This window comes from Lepidothrix coronata, unplaced genomic scaffold (assembly GCF_001604755.1).
Source record: "Lepidothrix coronata isolate B3197 unplaced genomic scaffold, Lepidothrix_coronata-1.0 Scaffold182, whole genome shotgun sequence".
Lineage (NCBI taxonomy): Eukaryota > Metazoa > Chordata > Aves > Passeriformes > Pipridae > Lepidothrix > Lepidothrix coronata.
Window position 1 is genome coordinate 1910108 of NW_016690362.1, and position 11531 is coordinate 1921638.

Below are 11531 nucleotides of genomic sequence, written 5' to 3' on the forward strand. Positions count from 1 at the left end.
GTTTCAACATTTAGCAGATACATGAAATTCCGCATATTGTAGGCAATGGGAAGAAAGCTCTAACTTCAACTGTTTAGGATGTACATGCACAAACAACACAATCAAAGTACATGCTTCTCCTGTTTACCTCCTCCACACCTTAGTTTTTCTGCTCGCTTTCTCTACTCTTCTGGGAACATATGTCTTTCATTTCTGCTCATCTCTCTCCCACACCCATAGGCATGCACTGATTTGTTATTGCTAAGTCACTTGCGATTACAGGTCTGGATAGCTAGTTTATTGCAGGGTTGTCCTTGGCTTGATAGGCTGCTTGCTGTTTTGTTACTACAGTGCTAAAGCCTCATTCCTCCAGTTTGCTCTCTTTCACACACACAGCCCCCCCCCCCCAAACCACCATAAAATATTTATTTTGAAATGGCAAACACAAAAATTGACTCAGGGTTTGCAAACAATTCAAAAGGGAATGTGGGAAAAGGGGGTTACAGGTCCTGTAAATGCAGCCTCCTTTGCCCCGCCTAACTTGTCTGAATGTTTGCCATTTTTTCTGTGGTACTGGCATATAAAGCTTCAAGTGCCACAAAAGGTGCATGTCCATTTACTTTGCTTGGCTGCAGAAACTCAGGCACTGCATAAGCATCTGCAAAGCTGTTAGCTGGAGCTAGGGAAAACTGCTGGTCCTTTTTGGCTATACAGACTTTGACAATAGCTGTTACAAGTTAGATTTGGCTCTCAGTAATAGGCAACAAACACGAAGAACTGAAAACCTCTAAAAATTATTACTGATGTATTTACACTTATCAAATATAATAGCAAACCCCTCCCCTGAAATGTGTTTCAGGCCTCTTTCAAAGAAGGGGAATTTCAAAAGCAAACCTACACCTACCCTCACAGCAGACAGAATTTCCGTTCTATTTCAAAAAGTCCTGTGTATACCCCTACTGCATTCCTGTTCTTCCCCCTCCCACCAAAAAAAAATAAGGCAAACTTCTGGGCATAGCTTAAAAGCCACAAAACTTCCTCCATGTGTGTATTCTCCAGCTCCACTGCAGATATTTGGAGTTACATAAAACTGGGCAGTTAGTGCTTCTGGCAGCTGAAAAATTACAAAGTTCAGGGACTGAGGAGGGCGTAGGCCAAGCTGAAGTTTTCCAGAGAGCAATACCAGATGGTGCGGAGGAAAAAAGCTTCTCTTTCGGCTCAGGAAGGTGAAGTTTAGAAGCTCTGAACCTTAAAAAAATTTCAGGGAATATTCTCCATTCCCTGTTCTCTGTGAACATTGGTATTGGCAGTGCTGATTATCAACCATGACTTGGACCTTAAAAAGCAATGAATGTGCCTTTTTGTATGTGGCGATGCAATGCCTTTACAGTGACACGGCAGAGAGTGACTGCTGCAGTTAACCCCTGTTAGCCAGAGCTGTGCGAGCCTTCTCCCTTATGAACCAGCAGTATGTTTCCATTTCCATTTGGACAGTTAACGCATAAGGATGAGATCAAAGTGCATCATGTAATAAACTGCAAACTACCAAACATGCTCCAAGTCAGCACAGATACAGTAGAATACGGTTTTGTGTTAGAACATCTGTTTACTGGGATGATGCTAAATTTAATTGTTAAATTTAAATTATGTCTGAAAACAGCCAACTCCAAAGATTTGGACTTAAAACTATGCAGGTAGGAAGAGTCATCCTTCTTATCTACTCTGAGTGCTAAATAGTGCGTGTGTTAGTATGTGTTGTAAGATGCTGGAATTTTTCAGTGTCAGTAGTCCCAACTCTGTTTTAAAACATCCTGCCTAGTCAGACTTAATTTTCTGCCTCTGGACAAGGCTTGAAAACATGCTTTAAACTGTGACTAGCTGTGATCACACTAAGGGCAAAAGCCTTTAACCATGTGTTCGTTAACAAAGACTGCTATATTGTGTCCAGTCTTACAGCATACACTGCAAGAAAGACATTTGCAAGCTGAAGTGAAATCCAGTGGAGTGACCCTAAAATGGTTAGGGGCTGGCATATAAGAGAAGCTGTGAGAGCTCAAATTCTTCAGCCTGGGGAAGGCTAAGGCAGGAGACTTTGTATAAGAAAAAAGAACTTTTTTATTTTAATGGAAATGCTGATAAAGAATTCAAATTTAGATGCTTTTCAGAAGATAATTTGTCTACTGGGATCTACAACTACTTACTTCACACGAGTGAAAACCAGTCATTTGATTTTCGATTCTTTTAACTATTTGATATGGAAACCAGCCCAAGTGCCCTAGGGAGGAGACGCCATATATGACATGTTACCAACTACTACAAGCAACTGATTCATATTGTATTAAGGATGGAAATTTGTTTTAAAGACAGAATTTTCTGCACAGTGTCATCAGTTTTCAGCGAAATAGGCATGGCAAGGTCAACTCTGTTTACCTATTTACTATGAATACAACAGACGAACTTCTCTAACTCAGCATGGAACCAGTCAGCTAACTAAATAAAGTAACTACTTATGTGCAGTGCGGTCTTGGTCAAGTCACTCAAAAGCTTACCACTTAAGATTATGGTTCTGCAGCAGTCTAAATTAAACTAACAGTTGGTTTATGTGGTCCAGCTCTGGCTATGTGTTCCCATTCCTCCCTTACACCCAACGCATTGCTCATTACACTATTCACCAAGCTGTTTCCCGATCTAGGTCAACATAAAGATCACCTAACAAAAATTAGCACAGTCTTTTGTACAAACTAGGATCACAATAATAGCTAAAGCTATAGGTAAAAAATTACATTTAACTTCAATTTCCCTTTTAATTTTAGACAACTGCAATTTTCCTCAGATTTGGGAGCTGCAGAGATTGGGAAGTTTTGGAAAATTTGATAAAATGCTCATTCTTATATGCAACATAAAATTTCAACATGCTTTCTCTGTTATTGTCACGTCACGTTTCTTAGGAAAAAGTTAAATAGAAAATTAATGAAATTCAGTGAATATCTGCTGGAAAATGTTTTCTTTATAATGAAAACATAGGCATGCCATGACAATACTTAGAATGGAAGGCAGAAAGCATTTCAGATAGTTTTTATATCTTAGAGAACATTATGTAATTTGTTACTTAGATGTCATTAGGCTACATTTAAAAAAAAAAAAGAAAGAAAGACCAGACATACCAAATAAAAATTAGGAAAAAGCCCCTTTTTTCCCTGTTGTAGTACAGCTTGTAGGATCCAGGGTTCTGACCCTGTTAAGACCCTCAGTCTGGCAAGCAACTATTGCAAGCCACAGCTGCACCAAAGCTCTCTCCCTCTGTGCTGGAGCCCCCTTGCAGACTACAGTGATCTGCACAAGACAATTTTTTCCCTCTCTGTCTGGGATCTGGCAATGACCCCCTGCAACTTAACTGCTCTCCTCACCAGCCTTTTCTCCAGGCTATGTGTTGACCTGGCAAATGCTTCTAGCTGCAAGGAGATGAAAAGAAGGTAAGGAAAAAATGGGGGGGAAAAAAAAAACAGCCCTGCAGATGAAAGTCTGAGGCAGTGTTTTCCTTTCCAAAGTGCTGCTACATTCCCATAAGCTTGTGGTTTCCTGCGTTCTGTTAGAGGCCTTTTTTTCTTTTTTCTTTTTATAAATCCTTCTGGTGATATCTGAAGAGGGAAAATATCCAGCACTAACAGGAGGCCTTTTGTTCTATTCGTTTCTAAGTGGACTTTAACCCAGTTACTACAGAGTGAGTCACTGTAGAAACAAATAAAATAAAAGCTCTCTGTTTTGTCCCTCTGGACAGGTCAGGGACATGTGAAGTTCTATTCTCCCTCATCTGTTTTTTTGAAAGCAGTACTAGACCTGGCATTACACTGCAATAATAATGAACATAGTTTATGGCTGTTCTTTTTTATATGTCCTGGCAACCCCTACAGAGCTGATATTCCAATAGAGCCAGCATTTCATTAACAAAATAAATGCACAGGGGCTTATCTTTGGGTAATGAGATGAAATTAAACCAGAGAAAGGCTGGCTAACGGGGACCAGTAAGATGTAAGTGTAAAACATATAGGTGAATACCTGAGTTATTTTGGTACCTTGTCAGATCCCAAATATTTTGGTGACTCACAGCAAATAACCGCTTGTCACTGAATATGACTTTAAGATTCTCTTACTATCAGGTTGAATTTTGGGCTGAATCTGATGGTTGAATTTTGGTCATTTGTTGCAGTTCTGATTGCTATGACAAGTTATACCCTGTTACCATACATCAATTTTAGGATAAATCATTATATATTTAGATCCCAACCACCTAAATTAAAACATCTAAGAGAAAAGGAAAAAAAAAAAAGGCATCCTATGCATAGGCCTGTGATTCCCTGGGTTTACTGATCTCTGGAGGCTCTGGAAAGTCTGTGCACAGGATTGCTCCTCCTCTTTACTCCCTTCTCTCATAAGCCTGCTTTCACTGAAAACCTTTTTAACTCTTTAGTGTCCCCTTACTACTGAGCTCTGAGCACTGCCAAAACAGGTGCCTGTTGTGGCTGGCAAGTGCAGAAGCTGGCTATACACTTGCTTTTGCCCCTCTTTTGTTCCCTCCCCTACAGCTGCTTACTCAGTTGCTTATTTAAAGCCATTGTGCTGTTTTCCAACAGCCTTCTTTTTGGTCCAGGGTACTCCAGTTTGTTTGTAAAGCGGGGAAGTTTAATTCTGGGAACAAGTCAGTAGGAGGAAGAAGTAGTAGTAGGAAGTACTTAGTACTCGTAGAAATACATTTTTCAGCAGGGGAATGGGCCTTCGTGTAAAGCTAGGACAGTGACAAATAGCAACACTTAGGAGAGAGGATTTTGTACAAGAATATGACCATGCAGTGCTGCATAGAGAACTAAACACAGGGAAAGCCAAGACTGTTCTGGGCAATGGGTGTGAGTCAGCAAGAGTTTCACATGTGGCTAGTATTGTGCTGGGCATGGGAGGACAGAAAGCACAGAGGCAGAGGACTATACTGATGCCAGAGTCGGTGTGCAGAGTCAGGACTGAGCTCAGCACCATGCCAGGCTTCCTGCTGCTCCCCTTTCTCTCTTCTATTTCCCAGCAAAATTGTCATCCTACAGCCACAGCACTCTGAGATTGTGTGCCTGGCACAAGTGGCAAATGTTCCCACACCTGCTCAGAGCTGTGTGGAAACACTGTCCTAGCTGTTGAGGTTTGCTGGAGAAGTATTTTGATCATGCCTCCTTCTCCTGGTTCCATTTCTTGTACATCTTAATGTTCCTCAACTCTGAAACAGTCCAGAAATAGTTGGTCAGCCCCTTATGCTGTGCCAGAACAGAGTTTCTTTTAGCCTTTTACTCTTAGTAAAAGAGTAAAATGCACATCAAATGAAAAGTGAATATGAACTGTTAGGCTATTGATTTCTTAACACTCCATATACTGTCTGCAGGAACCTATCAGTCTACACAAGCTGCAGCAGGAGTTCAGCAAAGGCTCTATGATCTTGGTGCTATCCAGCATCATTATTCTTACCTAACTTATCCTTTGATTTATTTTGCAACAGGCATAAGAGAACAAAATATGGTCCAGGTTTAACATAATTTCAGAGCATAGGTGTCTGCATTACTCTTTCCTTGTTATAATAGCAGCAAGGGAAACACAGACAGATTCTTCCCTTACCTTGTTCCTTGCTACTACAATATTGGGGTTTCACTGGGATGGTCCTCACATCACTTGGGCCAAGAGAAAAAATGCAAAAGAAATTCTCTCCCAACTAGAGACCTGGAGGGGTTTCAGAGCCTGTCAAGAGCAAGTAAAGCAGCAAATCATTCTGAAGTTCAGATGGCAGATTCTTTGGAACAGTTTCCAAGAAAATTTATGTTCATTTCTTGGCTGAACACAACTTGAAAAAGAAATTAGAATGGTGAACATGGGGAGAAATTTGCGATCAGCAGAAGTAAAACATCTGTTTTACCAGAGACAATTGAACTCCAGATGTTGTCAAAATCACATAATTCTAGAAGTGCCAACCTCTTTGTGGGTTGCTCTGAGAAAGGTCATGTCACTGAACTCTTGGTGACTGAATGGCTTTTGTACTGGAAAATCCACTGCCAGATGTGCAGTGCATGCTGGAGCTTGATGCAATTTGCTTTACTATCTCAGGCAGAGGGAAAAAAGAGATCACAAGGATATACCCTACTTTAGGAGAGTAAGTTGGTATCATAGATCCTGCACAAGTTGTGCTTGTTCTCATTTCTACTGAAACGTGTTGAACATGTTCACTGCTACAGAATGTTTCCTCAAGTTGTCAGTAAGATAATCAAATACCTTTACCTCAGCCTGATTGGTTTACAGGAATGGCACTCATCAATATAAGTACAGGTTACAAATCAGAGTCAATGCTGAAACAGTCTTTATGTTCCTCTGGAGGACATTGTGCTACTGAGATAAGCATTAACCTAAGTTCTTGCTAGAGCATTCCATGTATAGCGTAGGCAGAAGGAAAATATTTGAATCTCCTTTCAGTACAGAGTTCTTTCCCAGTTCTGAGCACTAACAACTGGGCTCCTTAGCTGTACTATCAATTCTTTTGCCTCTTAACCATTGAGTCTCTGACACCAATAAAATTATGACCACCAATTGCAGAAGCACTGTAATGCTCACATCATGTGTCATCTGTTTCCCTTCTCTGTTTCATACATAGAGCCTGTAGGCTGTGTTTGTGCATGTGACAGAGGGAGGAGAAATAAATGACACATGATTCAAGGGTTACAGTAAGACTATGTGCATTTGCTTCGGGACACAACAGCATGGCATAAATGAGTGCAGTGTGTTTGTATGACATGGAGGCACATGACTATGCACACCACTGGGCAGCTCTGTAAAGAGGTCAGTGGAACTGATTTTCTTTTGTAAAAGCTGTTCTCCCTGCCAGAATTTTCCTTTTCTGTCACAACTCTACTATTGCTTTGCAACATAAGAAGATTCTCAGTGAAATCTGTTTTCTTGACACTGCAGATACTAGGAAAGCTTAAGAATTTTCTGTGTATCATCTTATGCAGAGTCAAAATGTGCAGCAATCACATGCAGCACATTATATAAAAACTTGATTAGAAAATGGGTTTAAGCAATAGAATATAACTCGTACCCATCTGTCATTCAAGAAGGGATGCACAAAAGACCCTGTCACTTAATTCAGTAGGGTGATCAGTGGGTCTGCCTGGGAAATGTACTTATTTACAAAAGGGTACATTATGGCTTTAGAGCTTGTTGGAGCGAAGCAGGCTTAAATGTGAGTGTACATATGAACCATTCTATTTTATAACTTGTAAGTTGCTCTTTCTAATGTACTCCACCCTCCAGTGACCTTTTGCTCAGAAATTAACCTAATCCACACACTAACTGAGCTTCCCTCCTTCATCACTATCACCAACAGCTTTCTGCATATTTGCATTGAGCACAAAACTTCAGTTACTCATCTATTTTTATAACTACTGAAGTCAGTTTATGATGAGTTTTACCAGTTGCTTACAGCAGGTTGCATTGCTTACATTTAGTAGGTAGTATGGTCAGGTATGAGTTCTAAAAAGATTTTGCATCAACAAATAATAAAAAAGTGCAGAAAGCAATTTGAGCAGAGGACTTAATTTCTGCTAAGACCTTTGACAGCAGATTCATTGGCTTCCAGCTGATGAGACAGACTTTCAGCTCCTTGCTGGCTTTATTCTCACATGATCTGAAGGCATTTGGATAGTGCATTTTAAACCAATTGGTTGTTTTCTCAGAGTCTACATAGAGGTCGGGGAGAAAGGGGAATATCTTTCTTGCTAATGTTAGCCAGACAATGGCAGCTTAACTGTAAAGCCCCCTAAAAGAGAATAAGCCTATTGTGTTCCCAGTGTGTTTCCCACATTTCAAAGGCCACTAAGTAGCACCAGCATCTTTGCCTCTGGGTTACTGAGAAGACAGACTCTTATGCTTATTAAATGATGGCTTTCCCTAATGATTTGAAACAAAAAAGGCACACACATACAAAACCAGAGATGTGCACATTTAAGGCTTCTCCTGCCACAAGGTCAAACACATGAAAAGACACAAAAAAAAGTTTGGCCCCAAGATACCAGAGTAGACCCACTTCCCCATCTCTCCCACACTGGCCCTTACTCTATTTTCTGCCGCAAGAGCCCCCCGTTCCTGCACAATTAAGCTCAGCACCAATGGCAATTCTGCTGCCGCTCCTTCCACTTGGCTTCACTGCTGAGAAAGGAGTTTGTTCAGCGGGGAGGTGGGCATTGCTGCCTGAATAGTCTCTGAAGCATTCATTATCTCCCACCTAATTACATGGCCAGCATAGTGGTGGTGTTGTGGGAACATTGCATCACATTAATCAGCAAGGGGATGTGCCAAGATGAAAGGGTCCCCTTGTGTCTGCTCCTGGCTGTGGAAAATGGGCAGGAGGGTGGGGGAAGGAGCGGGGTATTTATCAAGTGGCAAGTAGGGAAGGCACAGCGGGTGCACCCCAGCTTGGCCTGGCCAAGTCACCATCTTCCCAGGTCACACTTTTGCAGAAAATACACCTTCTGTGCTCGTGCATGGTGATGGATCAATAGCTTCGGAGGTTGAAATCCTTCACCACAGCACAGGTATGAGCAAGAGCTGTAAGGTGACACACCACTCAGTTGCTCCTGGAGGGAGTGGGAGCTGATCCTCCATAGCCTGTCCTGCTCTCAGCCTGCTATTATCAGAAATAAGATCATCAGTTTGAACAGACTCAGATTTAGCTGCAACCTGGCCACAAAGCTTCACAGAAAGTCACTCTCCCCTGAAACACCCTCCACTCATGCTCTCCTCCAAGAGTCTCCGAGTCAGATGTTAAATAGTAGTTGTGATGGGCCTCCTGCATCAAAGTCAAGCTAATACACAAAAGCAAAAGTTTCATTTCCCAAAGCCTGCTGGAGAGAACACCAGTTCACCCACACAGTATACTTTTTAAATGGACTCTTGAAATCTGAGAAGCGATCTCATTTCCTCCTATCTTTGTCCCACTTGCAGGACATTTGAAAGGCTTTGTAAGGCTTTACATAGATGCTCCTCTGTGTGTTTGGGCTGGGGGGAGGGTTGAGGCATCCACACTGTAGTTGTTTGGCACTCTGCAAAATACTGGGTCAGACTGGAATATAAAATGACTGTCTTTGGCCGAGCTGCTTACTGCTGTGAGATGCAAAGCAGCCCTCTAGAGAGAATACAGAAAAGTAACAGAAAAATGAAGACATTACAAATGCAGTTCTTTGCATTGGTTAGCCTCTTCCATTCAATTTCGATTCAGTCAGTTTACATCAGATCTCTTTAAAATCCTCCAAGGACAAGCAGCAGCTCATGCTCAACTCTTCCCATTCGGCTTCCTGCAGGCCTTCTGTCCCTCACAGCTTTTCTGCACTTGAACTGTGCTGCAGGTGGAATTCAATTGCTTGAAATGGAAGTGTCTTGCATCCAAACCCCATTGTTTTTGCAATGCATCTGGCTTATTAATGCAGGCTATTAAAGCCACTTTGGAAGCCAATTTACTGAGATGCAGATAAGTTTATCTGCCACAAACCAGGTGTGAATGCCAGTTATTCCTGCAGTGACTGTTGCCAAGTCCTCCCACTAGTATCCCATGCTGGTTTGGGACAATTGGGGCAGCCTGCTTATCTGTGTGCCACCTGTTGTGTTGGAGTCACCCTGACCCAGTGCCACCTTTCTATTCAAATACTGTTGCCAAGTCAGGTGGTGCTCTTTGGGTTTCAGAACACAGGGAGCATCGCTTATGCGATGCTGGACAGTCCTATACTAACAGGCTTGACTTCATTGCCCTCTGGTGAGAGGAGTATATACAACAGGGCCTATCGATTTTTTTTTTTTTTTGAGGGAGACCAAATGGGACCTGCCGAGGCTACAAGCAGCAATCAGACTGAGGAAGAGAAAACTTCCAGTTGACCTTGTTGCAAATAACATAATCTGAGTGTATGAAGAAGGAGAGAACATTTAATATAGCTCAGCTCCAGATATCATCTCTCCATCTTGGGCTTTTAATGGCTAGTGTTGCTCTGGTTTATTTACCTCTGCTTCTTGATCTTTGGGCACAAGAAAAAAAGTATAGTGACTGTGATACAGAGCATGTTTAAATCCAGCATAGGGACTGCATGGCCAAGCAGCTCTCTTAGTCCCACTGTCACAACCCCTGTTTCATCTCTAGCACTGTTCCAGTCCTAGAGATCCACATTAGAAAAGAGCATCTCAGCTTAGCTTCCATATTTACCAGGTTTTAACAGAATTCTTCCTCTGCCACTTGGGCACAACATCCTTTAAACTAATTAACTTAGAGAGCTGTATATGCACTTTCTAGCTCTTCTCCTCTGCTATGTCTTTGGCTGACAAACCTACCTTGAAGACAGGACCCTTGGTACTTTATTAACCTTTCCCTCAAGTCATCAGGACAGTGATGCTCTAGCCATCTTCTTCCCAACAGAGATCCAGAACATTCACAAGATTAAGAGCATTTTTCCAGGGCCATACTCACTAAAGACTGATAAAACCCATGGGACTGGAATCCTAACCCCAAGACAAAGCACAGTTTTACTCCTAGTAGTATTAAGGTTACTATCTGAACAAGAACTAGCTGTCTTTTTCATCTCACCTTTGCCTGACAAAAGTGAGATACTAAACTTCAATCACTGCAATGTATGCTGTGCTAAAGCCAGCAGGTTTGCCTCCTGCTTACACTAGCACCTGACCACAGGCACGAGCTTGCATGCACACTGCAGTTTGTTTTGGAAAGTGGCTTTTGACCTGTGTTTTACCACCACTGCCAGTTACTCCAGGACTTGAGCTTTGTTTTGGCCTATGAGTCAGGGCACTGGGAAGACCAAATGCAGATGTGGCAAATGAAGAGCTCTAGAAGAGGCCTAGGGTAAAAGTCAGTCCAGTTTCAATCTCCTCCACTTTCATGTGCCCCTCTCACTGCCACATTTATGGTGGCTTACGTGGGACACTCCTGCAGCAACTTCTGAGTAGTAAGAACTGTGCAAATCACAGCGTTTCTTCCAGTTTTGGGAATGTAACTTTGAAACAACTTTTTTTTTCCTAGAGACAGCAGAAAGGTGATGGTACAAAACAACTACCGAAATTTCTTGTTTTGACACAAAATTTCATTGCTTCTGAAGAGGAAAATCAACACCACAAACATTCCCCCTTGCAGAAGAGGGAAGGAGAATGGGGCAAGTGACTGCTCCACACAAAGTTCTCCAGCCCTGAAATGAAGTGTCTCCAAAGGTCTATGTGCCACTAAGGCACATCTGCAAAGCCCACGACAAATCCCAACACAGTTAAGTTCTGTTTCACAGTTTCAACCACACTCTTCATGTGACAGCTTTCTTTACAATCCCATAGTATCTCTTTCTCACCTGGAATCATCATCTCTGTTTTTTCTTTCTCCTTGTTTTGGCCTCTGGTTTCCAATGGACTGTTAACCGAGAACCTCTTTTCTCCCTTTATCTATGTTTCTGTCAATGCTGCTTTACATATTCTACTACAAAAAATAAAAC

General features: G+C 41.9%; 1 long non-coding RNA gene across 1 annotated transcript in view; it reads right to left on the minus strand.

The window, feature by feature from the left end:
• Positions 1-5742, minus strand: part of LOC108505066 — a 64769-nt gene extending 59027 nt beyond the window's left edge. Inside the window, exon 1 of the long non-coding RNA XR_001877377.1 lies at positions 5629-5742. This is a non-coding gene — a long non-coding RNA (uncharacterized LOC108505066). The remainder of the gene's footprint in view (positions 1-5628) is intronic.
• Positions 5743-11531: the final 5789 nt, after the last annotated feature.